This window comes from Thermobia domestica, chromosome 18 (genome assembly GCF_964235325.1).
Source record: "Thermobia domestica chromosome 18, izTheDome1.hap1.1, whole genome shotgun sequence".
Classification (NCBI taxonomy): Eukaryota; Metazoa; Arthropoda; class Insecta; order Zygentoma; family Lepismatidae; genus Thermobia; species Thermobia domestica.
In genome coordinates this window covers 151,430,287-151,447,901 of record NC_137471.1, presented here as the reverse complement: position 1 = coordinate 151,447,901, position 17,615 = coordinate 151,430,287, and the positions used below count along the sequence as shown (strand labels likewise).

At 36.9% G+C, this 17,615-nt stretch overlaps 1 long non-coding RNA gene across 2 annotated transcripts; it reads left to right on the top strand.

Moving 5' to 3' along the window:
* The first annotated feature begins 1,222 nt into the window (after positions 1-1,222).
* Positions 1,223-16,021, top strand: LOC145674779 (uncharacterized). Of its 2 annotated transcripts, XR_014129026.1 has the most exons (4): positions 1,223-1,440; positions 8,800-8,959; positions 10,928-11,070; positions 15,796-16,021. It is a non-coding gene; the product is annotated as an uncharacterized LOC145674779 (long non-coding RNA). The 2 variants fall into 2 exon arrangements; XR_014129025.1 differs by lacking the exon at positions 8,800-8,959 and having other exon boundaries at positions 1,247-1,440.
* Positions 16,022-17,615: the final 1,594 nt, after the last annotated feature.

The window sequence follows — 17,615 nt, the reverse complement described above, 5'->3', positions numbered from 1 at the left end:
CCGGGCCAAGGTCATTGACCTTTGACCTATGACGTCACAAAAATTTTTGCTGACTCGGCTGGACATACGTCGGGGCCTACTACTTTCCTATACAGAGCATGACATGTCACTGTAATGTAAGAATATGTTGCTCGGGACGTCCATATATCTGTTGTTAAAGCAACTACTTCTGCTTTCTGTAGCCTCTGTTGTACTTGCTCTTTCAGTTCAGAATAAAAAACCTGCAAGCGTCTCCATAGTGTCCGCCTAGACGGTACGCTATAATTTGGTTCAAGGAAGGACATTAACTCCCGAAACCCTTTCCCTTCAATAAATGAAATTGGGAGTAGATCTGTTACTATCATGTTTGCAATCCTTTTCGCAATCTCTTATTCATGTTCTGGTGTGCACGGCCGGCTATTTTTAAGATACTTTACTATTGATCTTTGTTCATACGTTCGCTTTTTATTGTGTGTTTGAGGAACTCTAATTACATCATCACGCGTTTCGTCATTGGTGACAGTTTCACAGGAAACTTTCACAGTAGTATCTTGTGATATATTTGTGGCCTCAACACAGTCTGATGGTCCAGGAGAATCTTCAGAACTATCCGAATAGGAAGCTTCCACAAAGGTACTGTTGAAAAAGAAAATGACACAATATTATGTTTAAGAAAAATCACAATGTAATTCTATGAACAAATTAAATATAAATTTATTTTAAAGACAAAAGCAAAGAAATTATGAATTTAAGCATTGAAACTTGTTTCAGTGTAGTGCTTGGGGTCCCGGGTTCGATTCCAGCCCCCACCAAGTGAACTTTGTGGTGGACAACCACCGTGTGCGTGGGTTTTCTCGGGGTTCTCCCGTATCCTCCCACTTTATTCATTCCACCATTTCATTCATTACTCATCATCACCGTCTCCTTTAGCCTCACCGGCATAATCGTGGGACGTAAAACTCAAAGATTTCATTTCATTTTTTGTTTCAGTGTATTACTATTTGAATAATCAAGCCACTAAGTGGGTATGCACACTCTAAAAACGAGTAAGGTTTTGAGAACCATAAAAATATAGTTAAAATTGGCATTGTCGTTGGAAATATAATTGTGGTGACATAAAAAATATTAATCTTATTTGCTATGTTACCAGAATGATACGAGAAATTTCATATGTGCTGTATGAAAAATATTAGGCTATATAGTTAACGATTTTATTGTCATAAGGATCATCTTTATAGTTCCATTAAAAGAAAAGTATAGTTGTTTCAGCTATTCCATGTTTACGCATGCGCACAATGACATTAGAATCATCATAAACTTCGTCCGCCATTTGTATTTATTTTTTCGTATAACTGTTTATGAACATAGTTTATTTTTCTTTTCGACTATTTAAATTTGCTTTGTTCCAGAGCTAATTTCCTGCGAAATAGGAACTCGAAGATATGATACATTTATTTAAAGGTAGGTTTAATATTTTAGAACTTAAACAAAATTATGATAGAGTTTTATGTAATGGAGTAATTCAATTTCTAAAACTGAACATATTAAAGTACAGCTTGTCGTACTCTCCTGTTTTAGGGGAACATACTTAGAGTGCCAGGTACACTCTTAGTGCTTTAGAAAGTGTTTCTTAGTGGGGAAGCTGTATTGTGCACCCTATAATGAACGGAGCAGGCATAGGTTGTTACCATTTGCAGCCTCAACATCTGCCTAAGTTACATAATGGAATAAAGGTTCACGGACGCATTTAGAGTTAACTGACAGGAAAATTTGTGGTGAGGGTTGGGCTTTTGAGTAATTGCATATTAGGAGATAAAAGTTGGAAAATGTTACTATAGCAACTCATTATACGACACAAAGTAAATTTCACAGAATAAATATTGGGGAAGATTATAGAATGCTCATCCCCATGGCAGGTTAGTGTCCAGTTTGGTTCCTTTCTTTATCAGGGCAAGTCTTTACTTTGGGCAAGGCAGTGACAATAAGCAATGAATCTGAACCGGTTCCCGCAATTATAATTACAGTTTCCAAGAAGGAAAGACGTAAAACAACGTGCCCTGCGGGGCTCTAACACGCCTTCATTCGCTGACGCTCGCTTGGCAATAATATGTACTGCCAGTATATCACTGTCTTGCCCAAAGTAAAGAGTTACCTTTATCAATACTCAATTCACATGGTATTGCTGAGCGAGCGATAGCGAGTGAAGGCAGGTTAAAACTTTTCAGGGCATGTTATCTTCTATTATTATAACTAAATGTAGATATCTGGGCTCTTGCCTAAATGTTGCTGTGAGACGGGTACGGGAACACTACAGATTCGAGCTGAGAATCTCACGTTCGAGCGACTCTACGTAGAATCCGGGTTATTCTAGCTATATAGCCCGAGGGAAAGGATTGCTCGAGCAAACGGGTTAGCCCTATACCAAATAGAAAATTCATATGTAAAATACAGTGTGAAATATATTTCATGAAGAAATGAGAGTGTGAATAGAAGTAATTACTATTAGTGTGCAGTGTATTGAGTTGAATTTTGAGTGATAGTGTAAGTTTTGTATGTGTAAGTGTGCTCTTCTACTACCTTCGTGTATGCGTATACCCCATTCGCTTACGCACCCTTCGCTACCGTTGGGGCTGCTGCTGTGCTCCTGCTCTGACTCGGTTAGATAACATTCTTGGTTTTTAGTGAGCACCTGGCACAATTTGGTTCATGGTTTATGCACTTTAGTTTTTATGCGATACATCCACACTATTTACAGTCATACACCGTAAAGTGAGTCTGCAAGTAGTAATGGAGCTACTCATTTAGTGCATTCTCTACTAAAAGAAACACGAATCTCTAACCTGACCTGAAAATGTAAGAAATGTGTGAAAATTTGGTAGAACTGTCTGCTCGAGTAATGCCCCAAGGAACTCAAAATGTTCCTTCGTGGGTGTGTGTTTAGCGTATGTAACTTTCTTTTTGTGGGTAACTCAGATTGGAGCTCACATAGTTCGTATTCCACACAGTGTTCGTAGGTTCTCTTAAGAAGATTTCCCTCGACTGAAACAGAATTTTCCCTTTTCGTGTCAAATTTTCCCTAGTTTGTTGATTGAGTTGATTTTGAGTTTAACGTCCCATTTAGCAGCGAGGTTATATGAGACGTGGACCTACTCATTAACATGGAATCGGAACCACATCAGCATGCGCCGGAAATCGATCCCAGGTCTCCCACGCCAAGGGCGAATACGCTAACCGTTAGCCACGAAGAGCTCTTTCCCTAGTTTGTTGAGTGTTTAATTCCTATGATGCACGGTATGTTGAAAGATTAATTTAGTTAGACAATATATTGAAGGAAGTATGAACTACATTTATTTTATTCATTTCCTTTTCGTTTCTAACATTTTGAAACAAAAAAGAAAAAAACATCCAGTCAACAATTGACGCAAATTATGCTACTTTGAATACACACTAAACTCTGGCTATTGCATTTGTTTATTTCTGAAGAACAAAGATAAAATGGAACATTTATATTGAGCTCCTTCTTGGCTAAACTGTTTTCCTACGTGCCTTTGGCGTGGGAGACCCGGGCTCGATTCCCGGCGGGAGCTCATGTGGTTCGGATTCCACGTTAATCAGCAACGTTCTAGATTACTGGTCCCCCTTCCCATTGAGCAATAATACAGACAGAAAACAACGTGTCCTGCGGGGCTCTAACCCGCCTTCACTCGCTAACGCTCGCTCGGCAATACTGTGTGGATTAAATGTATAAACTTTAGTAGAGAAAGAAACCAACCCAGCTACTAACCTACATGGGGGACCAGTAATCTAGAACCTCCCCCGTTAATCAGTAGGTCCCGTCTCATATAGCCTCGCTACGCAAAGGGACGATAAACTCAAGTCAACAACTAAACATTTATATTGTTTAATAAGTCAGTGCGAGAATTTCCCTAGATTTTGACGTTTTATCATAAAATTTCCCTTTTCGCTAAATTTACTTTTGAAGTTTTCCTAGATTAGGAAAATTTCACTGAAACTACGAACAATGATTCCACGTTAATCTTCAGGACCCCGTCTCATCACCAGAGTGCAGGAGGGAATAAAGCTCCAGTGGCGGTTCTTGAAGTAACTCACACCGGAAAGGATTACCATTTTATTACTAGTGTCTAATAGGAGAAAACTTGATACTCAGCATTACTTGAGCAGACGGTTCTACCAAATTTTGACACATTTCTTACATTTTCAGGTCAGAATAAAGTTTTGTATTTCTTTTAACATAGCATGCACTAAATGAGGAGCTTACTAGATAGTGCATGCAGCAAGGGTGTAGTCATAGGAGTTCCATCGGGGCCAGCCCCCCCAGATGATTTCCTGAGCACCCAAATACCAAACTTTTAAAACATTGCCATTAGATTATTCGTTTCAGTCATTTAAAAATAACAAAGTTTACATGTAATTAATAATTTACGGAAAATTATTTACCAATTCTTACTGATGGAAAAACACCACCGTTTTAAAAAGCTACTGTAAATACTACCATTAAATAATGGTGCTAAACTGATTTGTAAGTACATTATATTTTTTATATGCTGTAACTAGTGGTTTAGAATACATTTTTATCAACTGGAAAATTTAGTGAAAAACGATGTTTTTATTCCGTTTCTCAGTTCGGATCTCATTCGCTTTTTTTTTTTTTTTTTTTTGCGCAACTTGATGTAAAACAGGAAGCGAGATATAACTGTCAGTAAAATAATTAGGGTGTTTTTATTTTAGTCACGAATAATGAATAAATATTTTTGTCAGGAAATTAAGTGAAATTAAAAAAAAAAAATCAGTTTATGGGCAAGATTCTAGAACACAGGTCCTCGTTCTCATTTAGCTGTAATAAAGACAAAAGAACGTGGCCCAGCGGGGATCTAACCCGCCTTCACACGCTAACGCTCGTTCGTCAATACTATGTGGATTAAACATCAAACTTTGGTGTACAGAAAGGAATCAATCTAGCTACTAATCCATATAGGGGAACATGCTTTCTAGAACCTTACCGTCTTCTGCAGATAGATTCTGTGTAAAAAAGCCTAAATTGAAATAGTTATGCACAAAGGTATAACGTTTGGTCCTGGCAGTAGTTCTTGGTTACGCATAATTAAAACTAACTGGGAGGGGCGCGGTGGCTCAGTGGTAGAGCGTTCACCTCTGGTGCTTGGGGTCCCGGGTTCGATCCCAGCCCCCGCCAAGTGAACTTTGTGGTGGACAAACACCGTGCTCGTGGGTTTTCTCGGGGTTCTCCCGTTTCCTCCCACTTTCTTCATTCCACCATTTCACTCATCTCTCATTATCACCGTCTCCTTTAGCCTAATCGGCATAACCGTGGGACGTAAAACTCAAAGATTTCATTTCATTTTTAAAACTAACTGGTACATAATATTTATGGTGATAAAAGCAAATAAATAAATGAGCAGTCTTTTATTTTTGTGGACGGAAACCAAATTTTCCTGTTTTTTCAGGTTTCAAATCACTACCTGTATCACTTTTTTTTTTGGCTTTGTACATTGTAGCTGCTCCCGCTTCAAAAGCAATGGGCCCCTCCAAGATAAATTTCTGCCTATACCCCTGAATGCAGATGACTTGAGGAAGGCTCAGTATAAATATAGTAGGACATGTGGCATAAAAAAACTTCCGTGAATAAAAGATGAACCAAATTGTGCTAGGTGGCCACTAAAAAGCACGACCTCTGTTTAACCGATTCAGGGCAGAAGGGTAGAGGGTTATCCGAGCAGTAGGGAGGGGTGCATCCGTAGGGAGCAGGCGCGTCAGCGATGGTAGGTATACAAATAAACGAGGACCGTGAATTTACATGTACAAGAGGGGGCGCGGTGGCTCAGTGGTAGAGCGTTTACCTCCGGTGCTTGGGGTCCCTGGTTCGATCCCAGCTCGCGCCGTGTGGACTTTGTGGTAGACACACCGTGCTCGTGGGTTTTCTCGGGGTTCTCCCACTTTCTTCATTCCACCCTATCCGCTCATTTTTCATTATCACCGTCTCCTTTAGCCTAACCGGCATAATCGTCGGACGTTAGACTTAAAGATTTCTTTTCATTTTTTACATGTACAAGAGGAATTTAAAACTCAAGTGGCCGCTCTTGAGCGAAGTAGCATCGGAAGGAATTGCCATTTTATCACCACCGTCCAATAGAAGAAAACTTAATGTACCATACTAATCTTAGTGTAATACATTAACAATGAATTGTCTATCAACTTCCTTAGCTTATGCCAATGAAACGTTTATTTTTAATATTCTGACTTCCCTCGAGAACAACCAATGCTCAATTGTTTCTTTTATTGTAGCTTATTTGAATTTAATGTTATTTATCGATAGAAAGTTCGATTTCTTTACCTCCTACTCAAAAGCCTGGGAAAAAGTTTGTTTCTCTTTATACTAAGGACACATCAGTTTAGTTTTATTTGAAATTATTTCGACCCTGTGTGGTATCTTTGTACGTAATTTTCTCTCGTCACTCTTCTTGTTTTTTTCTTTCTTGTTAAAGGACATTCTTAAAATATCAAATGGGCTACCGTTGATCAGTAGTAGAGCGTTCACTTCTGGTGCATTGAGTCCCTGGTTCGGTCCCAACTCGCAACATGTGAACTTTGTGGTGGAGAAGCACCATGTGTGGGTTTTCTTATGGTTCTCCCGTTTCCTCCCATCATTCCATTCATTTCTCATCATCATAGTGTCCTTTAGCCTAACTGCCATAACCATGCGATGTAAAGCTTAATGATTTCATTTCATGTGTAATTTAATCGGTAAACTAGTTTTCAGCGGTATAACTCCTAATATTGCATAGTTTTACATTTTCGAATGCTACTACTGTTAAAATAACGTTATGTACATGGCCGTTAATGGCTCTAACATTGAGTAATAAACTTATATTAGAATTTAATAGAGTATCTGAAATTGATAATACAGTATTTCTTGATTGGAGATGATGCTTTTTTGTCTGCCTGTTTGAATTTCTTGAATCCGTACTACACATGACAAGATTTTCAGGAACTTGATATTGGTTAGGCAACGAATATTGCACAACTTGCACATGCTGGCCACTATACTGTAGCCGCTGTATCCCTGGCTCTGACAGCTATGCGAAAAAGAAAGCGAGGGTTTATACTACACTGACACCCCCCCCCACACACACACACAAGGCCCAATGAGTGACCGAGCTGTCACCGCGTTGACACGGAAAGCAGACGTTGTTGCCACTCTGTCTTATTCCTTTCGTTTGTGCATAGTTGAGTGAAAAGTACTTTGAGATTGTATTCGATTATTGCAACTTTGAGTTGTTTCCTTTCCTTTTTGGGTGTTTTGGGTGTGCTCTTAAGAATATTGTTGTATTTAATTGGTGACAATGGTTAGTTCTTCAGAACCGAAGCCAAAGAAAATAGGAGTGTATAAAGGACAAAACCGAGAATTTATATGCAGACTTCGTGAATATTTCGAGAACTAGCGCGATAATGGAGGTCCTCTTCTTCCTGTGACCAGTGTGGTGAACAGAGTTGCTGATGTCTTGCGTGTGGGAACATCCACTGTTTAGAACATAACAAACTAAAAATTTTCCGAAGAACTTAATTCTCCTTCTGCAGTTTTGGTTACTCCAGGCAAAAAAAAAAAGTTACTTTTGTATAGTTTTCTTACACGGAAAGTTTAAAAAAGCCATGAAAATTCAGCATTTCTTAAGCAATTCATTTCGATTAAATTCGCTTGCTTTTTCTGTTTATTCTTAGTGTACCTGTATACGGTTAAACCCACGACAAATTGGCAACATTGTTTTGTCCACGTGCAGAACTGTCGGAGCCAGAGACGTAGCGGCTCTAGTATACTAAGATACCGGTTCAATAGCCAATAAAGACAACCAGCGGCAGACGGAATAGGATTCGAAAGTAGTGTATGTTTTAAAGGTACTTAGGATTAAAAAGTAGTGTATGTTGTAAAGGTACTTAGGATTAAAAAGTAGTGTATGTTCTAAAGGTACTTCTTTCGTTTCACAATTTAGTACAGGAAAATGAAGGTCGTACTTGAATAAGGAAAACATATAATAGTCAAAAAAGCTAACATTTCCGTTTTCCTCATAAAATCCGGCTCTATGCGTGATTAGAGTGCAAAATTAAAAAGGTTGTATAATATTTTAAAAACTGTTTAGGCGCAGAACAGGGATATTGAAAGAAAAGATGTGGAAAAATGTTAGATTAGTAATACATAATACAAAATGTTTTATTACAAGGCTTCGGATAGTCATGCACTAAAAACCTCAAAATATGCATGCAAATATGTCCTCTTTTCTGTTGATATGCCAAACTGCAATCATAGATAACACATAACTAGCTTACTTGTCTCTTCAAAACTGCTGGAGTGTTATCATCAATAGATAAAGGTGGCCCCTGTTTCAACTGGATTCCATTGCAAGGAATTTGGTCAGTGACATTTCGTAGCAGATTTCTGATCACTCAACAAGATAGAAAATCTGTGCAAAAATAGAATTTCCGTCCTAGCAGGGACAATTTTGTTAAAAAAATCATCGATAAATGAGTTATATTTCCATGTTCACTTACAAATTATGGTCTTCTTTGCAGCAGATACCATTGAATGTGCATTAGAAGAAAAACAGATGCTATAAAATATGCAGTGTCTCGTAAAATACGATAAATATGCATTTGCATAAGAAACATGGAAAATGCATAACTATTCGAAGCCTATTTGTTACCTAGCCAACTGAAATTTAAATATTTTGCTACGAAAAATAATGGTTCTTGAAATAAACATATTTATTTACTCCTTCATTTTTCTGATAGATTGAGATTGATTTCACACATAAATACAAAGTATTACGTCTCTTAGAGAAGTGGCCAAACCTGAACACAAAAGTGGAGGAAATTTTGGTAAAGAAACCTAGAAGTTTGCCAGAGACACTATATTTAACAACAGTACTGAAAAGAGAAAATCTTAATTCAGGTTAGTGTTGATATTTTTCCCCATAAGGAGAATGTGTTTGCCTTTGCTTCGTTTTCAGCAAATAAATGTAATATATTGTTGTAATAGCAGAATTGCAGGAATACAAATTGATTTATTTCAGTGTGTATGATACAATATAGTTAATTACTGTTATTAATATTATATTCTGTGCTGCGTCATTTGGGTAAGTCGAAGTGTAGAGAGTATAGAATATTCACTGGCTGTACAGAAGATTCCATTCCGGCATTTGTGAGGTGTGACTGAAATATTCCACGTTAATCTTTAGATATCCATATCATCACAGTAGTGCAAGAGGGATTTAAAACTCCAGTGGTGGCTTACTAGTCTTTGTATAATACGCTAACACTGAAATGTCGATCAACTTCCTTAGTTTATACCAATAAAACTTTTATTTTTAACATTGTGACTTCCTCGAGAACCACCATTGCTCAGTTGTTTCTTTTGTTGTGGCTTATTTGAATTTAATGTTATTTATCGATAGAAGGTTCGATTTCTTCATCTCCTACTCAAAAGCCTAGGACAAAGTTTGTTTCTCTTTATACTAAGCTGCAGTCTATCTTGAAGGAAGTCACATCAGTTTAGTTTTATTTGAAATTATTTCCACCCTTTTTGGTATCTTCGTAAATAGCTTTCTGTCGCTGCTGCTCTTCTTGTTTTCTTCTTTTTTGTTATAAGACATTCTTAAAATATCAAAAAGGGACTACGGTTGATCAGTATTAAAGCGTTCATCTGTGGTGCGTGGGGCCCTTGTTCCGATACCAGTACGCGCCTATTGAAAATTGTGATGGACTAACTGTGTGAAGAGGTTTTCTCGGGGTTATTCTATTTCCCTCCACTTTCTTCATTCCTCCTCTTCATTCATTTCCATAATCGATGTCTGCTTTAGCCTATACGCAGTTCCATGGAACGTAAAACTCAGATTTCATTTCTTTTGAAATATCAAAATAATTATAAAAAAAAAAACTACACTTTGCGCCATCAAGAGCAGTATCTCTATCCTTCGTGATTCTGGAACTCAATGAATAATTAACACTTCTGACCAGAGTATATACACTTATTTATTAAAACAAAAATACAATGTAACAGTTTCTATAATATAAATGTCTATGCTCTGAAGATCTCTTTCAGTTAGTGTTTGATGAAGACAACGTTAAGTTAATTTAGTTTTTAATAAATAAGTGTATATACACTGGTCAGAAATGTTTATTATTCCAAGAGCAGTGTGTAATTTTTATTTAGAATGTATCTAATAGCGTGGATTAGCAAGTATGTACATTTTTGGTATAGAGTTTGCTATTTCCCACCATAGTTTCTCAAGGTAGTATTTTCAGCGGGAGAAGCTCAGTTACAGTAGTTCAAGGTAGCACTTTTCTCATGGTAACTCAACTGCTAAGAAGGTAAATACAAGACCTCAGGACATGTTTTATAGGTCATTGACTTATTATTGATTACAAAACAGGTTACGAGTCAATCCTTTTTAGCTGAGCAGTGTTAAACTGTCATAGTTCTAGTTTAAAATGGAAAATAACTGGGTCTTTTAGGGTCAGAAGAGCATGCTTTGTCTTGGAAATGGAGCAGGCAATCCTGACATTGCTTCAGTGACTTGACCCAGGTTTTTTTTTTTATGTAGTTACCATGCTTTGTACCCCTGGAATAATTGCCTTGACGAACATGGTGACATATGTTCAAAATATATATTTTCAGTGTCTTACTACTTGTGAATATGCCTTGGAAATAAAGTTTATTCGTGGGAAGTCTTCGCTATTTTTTATTAGCATGTAACACATACTACCGAGTAATTTATGGTTTAAAATAGTGACACAGTGGCTGTAAATTTGATTTGTGGCCAAGGAGATGCCTTATACTAAAAGAGAACGATAATGAATGTTTCACAGTTTATTTTTTTAAGTTTGAAAGGGATGCTGAATGCTTATTCTTTTCTTCCAGATACAAGAAGCACAGTCCTTTTTACTTTATTGAGAAGACATTTTCCTGTAGTAACATCAACTGCGAAGAAGAAAGACACAGCTGGAACGTGGAGACCCACAAAATACGAAAGCCAACAAAGATTCTCCTTTTTTCACGTAAAGGTAAAAATAATAATATTTACTTTCATATATGAAATTACAAATTTGTATAATTAGCTAGTTTCCAGGCCTTGAAAAGTAAGAAGTGGGAGAATGTATTTCAACTCTGCTTAATCTGAACAAAAAATTCTAGGTTTAACACAGATAAAGGGAATTTGGATAAGGATGGAATGGTACCATCTAATTTTATCAATAAGAAATAGTCTAAGTAATGAGTTAATATTTTTATTTCAATAAATGTACATAGTTATATTACTGGCGTGTACAAACCAATTATTCACTCCTTATTTGATATAAAACTTGGAAAAAGCTTTTATTTTACTGTTCTAAAAAAATGGTTTTATATTCATAATAACGAGCCACAAAGCCCCGTTGAACGAATCCTGATAGTGATTCCGAAATATCGGTGAAGTTATTAGCACTAGGAGGCGAGTATTTTAATAACTAAAATATAGCATCCTTAACTGTACTTCCTTACTATAACCGGAGGTGGGGGAAATTTACTACTTCCGGTTTTAATATTAATCTACGTAGAGCAAACACTTAGGTATGTCGAGAAGCAGCTTTACACAATCAATTTAGTATTGCAAGAATAAGAACCCATTTTTTATCTTGAAACCGTATTCAAACCGGAAGTTGCAAAGATCAACCACTTCCGGTTTTATCGTTGATCGCTATAGAATTCAAACGGTATTGCGGTTTTCTGCAATAAATTTAGCGTCTCAATAGTATTTTCTGTTTCTAATATATACGAAGAAAAGGAGAGTTAGAAATCTACAATAATTTTCGATTGTAATATTGAAAGAAAAAATATTATGGCATACAAACCAAACTCCTTCACGTGGTGTACACGTGGCAGTACTACTTGTTTGTATATACAATATATCCCATCAATAGGTAATTTAAGAAATTATAAGACACTATTCATAAATTGTGTAGTTTGTCACGAATTATAAATAACAGCAAGAACAAATCTAAAATATTACTAATTACAATTCCACAGTTACTTTTTTAATTGCTAGTTTATATATACGGTGAGTCATTTAGAATATTCAACCTTAAAACGGAAAACCAAAAGAGTGAGAGAAGCGAAACTGTGACAAAGCAACTAGAAGATAAGGGTACACACATATTAAGCATCAACACCCGGAGAACAGTCTTGCTAGTGTAACATAAAGTTAGGTTTTTCAGAAAGCAAATTGCATACCATCTTATTACAAATTCCAAATCTACGCTTAAAGAGAAAACAAACAATACCACAATTGATGTTCAGTGGTGGAAACTAACAACCCTAGTTTCCCAAACATGAAAAGAAAAAAGGGGGCGCGGTTGCTCAGTGGTAGAGCGTTCACCTCCGATGCTTAGGGTCCCTGGTTCGATCCCACCTCCCGCCGTGTGGACTTTGTGGTGGACAAACATCGTACTCATAGGTTTTCTCGGGGTTCTCCCGTTTCCTCACACTTTCTTCATTCCACCATTTCATTCATTTCTCATCATCACCATCTCCTTTAGCCTAACTGGCATAAACGTGGGACGTAAAACTTTTAAGATTTCATTTTCATGGAAAGAAGAAAAAACTTGGAAGGCTTCTACAATAGAAATGATACGAGGCAAGCTTATCGAATGTACCTTAGTGTCAAACAGTACACTCAATACTTGACATATTGATACGTACAAATTTGTAACAAATTAAAAATTGAACTTTTTCAAAATGTTCTCGAAAATTATCTCGAACGGTTTGAGATATCAAAGAACAATAAAATTATTATGGTTTTAATGTTTTTCGAAAGCAATGTACGTAATTAAATGTGATCGTAACATATTAAACTTTCCAAAATAAAGCCTTTGAAAAGTCAGATTTTCAGTTTGTTATAATTTTGTTCCTATCTCTTCGAAATACGTCAAATCTTCATGGTAGTATTTTACCAAAAGGTACATTCGATATGCCTTGCCCCGTCTGCCTTATTTGCGTTATTACTATTGTAAAAACCTTCAAATTTTGTTACTTTTTCATGTTTGCTATATTGTAGTATTGTTGGTTTGCAACATTGAACAATAAGTTTGGCATTGTTTGTTTTCTCTTTAAATGCAGATTTTAAATTTGTAATAACCTAATGTGGTGTTATTTAAAAAAAAAACTAATTTTATATGGGGTTGACATCACTGTTCACTGGATGTTGATGCCTAATACAGATTAATGTGTCCCCCTCCCCCTACTTGCATCCTACGAAGTTTCGCTCCTCTTCCTGTCTTTTGGTCTTCCCGTTGTAATCATTGGAGTTTATAAATGACGCACCATATATATATATTGTACAGCGTGTGAATGAACTAGACCACAAACTGTAACAAGTGATTCCTCACATTATAATTACAAAAAAAAAATCTGCGGTTAAAAGTGCATAGTTTCGGAGTTAAGACTGCCGAAGAAGTGACCAGATTAACTTTAAAGGTCCATAGCTCCATTAGTATGTGCCCTATCCAAATATCCATTTTTGAGAATTCTCCAGTTGGAGAATACTCCAACGTTATGCATAACGATTTTTAGACAGGCAGTTTGGGAGTACTCATAAAATTTTAACTAGTCCCAAACTGCTTCTCTAAAAATTGTCGCACAAGTACCGGAGGGTTCTGAAACAGATATTCGGATCCAATTGAAATATGCTCCATAGGAGTGGAGCTGCGGAACTTTGAAGTTAATTTTTTCGCGTTTTTGGTAGCTTATAACTCCGAAACTATGCTCTTTCGACCACACTTACTTTCATATGAGGAGTCACCTGTTCATTAACACTTATATATATATATATATATATATATATATATGGTGTCTCAAAAGTCCCCTGACATAGGGTAACACTGTTATTATCAGAGTTACAACAAAATGTAAGAGTAAAAACCATCTACAAATATGATGTTTTCACTCTAAAGTGAAGGATTTTTTTTTTTTTTTTAATTGGACGAGCCGTTTTGGCTGTACACTCTTTATGCGCCCAATGTTAAACGAAAATGCAACGTTGGCATTAACCTAGACCTACAACATAAGTGGATGAATTTACTGTTTGAAAGGGGGGCTTTCCGTCGACATGTTAGAGTAAAAGACAGTAACATCATTCACTTATGTTGTGGGTCCAGGTAAATGGCAACGTCGAAGTTTCGTTTAACGTTGGGTGCATAAAGAGTGTACAGAACAAACGGCTCGTCCCATTTAAAAGATCTTTTCACTGTAGACTGAAAATATCATATTTGGAGATAGTTTTCCCTCTTACGTTTTGTTAAAACTCTGATAATAACAGTGTTACCCTATGTCAGGGGACTTTCGAGACACCCTACATTATATATATTTGGTCTAGGAATTAATTCGTGCGGTTGGTACGCACACATTGAAGCTGTAGTACAAACACAAAATACATAAATATCTTAAGAAAAATATTGTCCATCGCTAGCCACCACTTTCGCCCATCTGTCAGGCAATGTACGGATTCCGTGGCGAAAGAAGTCCTCATCCTTGGAAGCGATCCAGTCAGAGACCCATGTTTCGATATCTTCTGAAGAAGTAAACCGCTGTCCAATCAAATCGTTGTTCATGCAATCGAACAAGTAGTAGTCCGAAGGAGCAACGTCTGGTGAATACGACGGGTGGGGTAAAACTTCCCATCCGACATTTTCTAAATAGGTTTTGACCGGTTTTGCGACATGTGGGCGAGCGTTATCATGTTGAACAATAAGTTTATCATGTCTGCTCTCCCATTCTGGTCGTGTTCTGGCCAGAGCTTGCTTCAAACACATTAATTGTCGTCGATAACGTTCTCCATTCATAGTTTCACCCGGTTGCAGCAGCTCATAGTACACCACACCTTTCATATCCCACCATATGCACAGCATAACCTTTGCACAGTGAATATCTCGTTTTGGTTGTGATGGACCTGGTTCACCTGGTTTCACCCAGGCCTTTTTTCGTTTAGGGTTCTCGTAATGGATCCACTTCTCATCACCCGTAATAATTCGATGCAGAAACCCCTTTCTGCTCTGTCGTTGAAGCAGCAATTCGCAAATAGTTTTTCGTCTTTCAACGTCTCTGTCTTTCAATTCATGTGGAACCCAATGTGACATCTTTTGAATCATTCCCATGGCTTTCAAGCGTTTTGAGACTGTTGTTTGATCAACGCCTAATGCTGCTGCAAGTTGTTCCTGCGTTTGACAGGAATCCTGCTCGAGCAAAGCTGTCAATTCTTCGTCTTGAAATTTTTTTGGCTGTCTAGCTCCCTCTTGGTCTGCCAAGCCGAAATCACCACTTTTAAACCGTGCAAACCACTTCTGACACGTTCGCTCAGCTAGAGCATGGTCACCATACACTTCCACCAAAATACGATGACTTTCAGTCGCACTTTTCTGCATGTTAAAGTAATGCAGCAGGACACCCCGCAAAAACACTTTATCAGGCACAAATTGCGCCATGTTCACTTAACTACAAACTGGTGTTGTTGACGCTTTAATCCACTGCCCTATACTACGAACGATACGCGATGACAGGGGTTTGCAACACATGTGTGGATACACGGAATTGTGGGACGCTCCGTTCGTTGCGCTATCTCTTGTCCACCCGCACGAATTAATTCCTAGACCAAATATGTGTGTGTGTGTGTGTGTGTGTGTGAGTTTATAGCTTTAAGATTGGTTTTGACTTCGTTTACAATTTATGGACAATTTCTTATTGAGTATATTTTGTTTCAGGCTATAGATGAGTTGCTGCCTGAGTGGAAGGACATAGAAGATGAGAATATTCTCAAAGGATAAATGTAAAGGCTACAATTTTTGTAATACATTTTCCTTCAGAATATCCATCTATCCACAACCAAAAAGTTCCTTATGTAATCGACAATGTTCTGATCATGCACTCTTGTATATCTGGCCTGCTATTCAAGTTTGGTTTTAAAAAGAATAAAACTTGCATAACGTCTTTTCCAACTGTTCTTTCATAAACTTCTACATCAAATCTTGGAAAGGCTGATCATTGGTTGATCCTTCATAAGTTTCTACATTAAAATTTGGAACAACGTGTACACCAATTCATAAGTCACAGCTGAAGCAACGGGTTTTGGAACATTTTCAACGAGGTTATGGTGAGAAACATTTGCAGTAAACACCTGTTAGGCTGTTCGTGTTTCTGGAGATGTTTTCTAAGCGACTTAATATTTAGAAAATCACGAAAGCAGTATTTTTCTCCGTCGATATTTGCTACAGGTTACAACTTGTGGAAAAAACGAAAGCGGAGAAGAAGATATTTAGGTGATTTAAAGCTAACTTGCACAAGAATGGGGGTATTGTTGATATAGGGATGGTGTTGTTACTAGTATAACTTGTTAAAGAAAAGAAGTATAACTTGTTAATCCTTATTAAAAAGATTACTTTGTTTCAAGACAAATATATTTTGGATATATAATGTATACGTTACTTATATGAAGTTGTAATTTAATATAAAATATATTGTGTTGGTTATGAAAAAATAAATACAATTAAATGAATTCTGATAAAGTCTGCTTTGTGCGTTCATTAGCCATTACTTACTATTCTAAAAGAACTAGGAATTACGATAAATAACAAATTATTGTTTTGATGTACACTGAAGGCAAAGTTTCCTCATGACATTTTGTTTAATAGCTTCTGATGGATCGTAGTAATTTTTATTCAAAGTATCTTAACCACTTAATATTTGCGTAATTTTATGTATGATATATGAGACGATTTTTTTTTTTTAATTTTCGTTACTACGAGATTTCTGTTAACTTCCTCTGGGGGTTCCTGTTTGCTTAATCTGAGTTATCTTACAACATATTATGACAGGAATCCAACCTGGGTCTCTGACTTACCATGCAGAGTGCAAATTCCATCATATTCAAAGAATGAAAAATATGAAATAACTGGTTCGAGACTCGAACCCAGGTCTCCGAGAACAACCAAGTCTCCCGGTCTAGTCGTATACTTTTGTTATCCCTCGAATGTACTTAAATTCGTACCTATAGAAGGATTAGTCTGTTCTAAAGTAAGTTAGTTTTTCCATTATTATCTAAAAGCTCTATTATACTTATCTACAATCACTATAATAATACTCAATAATTTAAAGGGTTTGTTCTTTCAATGTAACGATACAGGAAAGGAAAAAGAATTATATCAGCATGTGGACATTTATATTTATACGAGAATAGATATCCCAGAAGTTTTCCAGTGTACAATCATGTACAAAAGATCTTGAACATCCATTCCCTTTGTAACAACACCCTATATTATTAGTATTGGTATTGCACTAAACGAAGTCTATATTACTATAGTCCGCGTCACCCGAATTGGCGTGTGGCATCAGCCAATAAGCTCGCAGTGTGCTGTTACTAAGCCTTCAGGGAGGAATCATTCATAATTGATTTTATTCGTATTTGTGGACAATTAAGAATGATTAGATTCCTCCCTGAAGGCTTAGTAACAGCACACTATGAGCTTATTGGCTGATGCCACACGCCAGTTTGGATGAAGCGGACTATAGGTAGTATGGGTCTTTT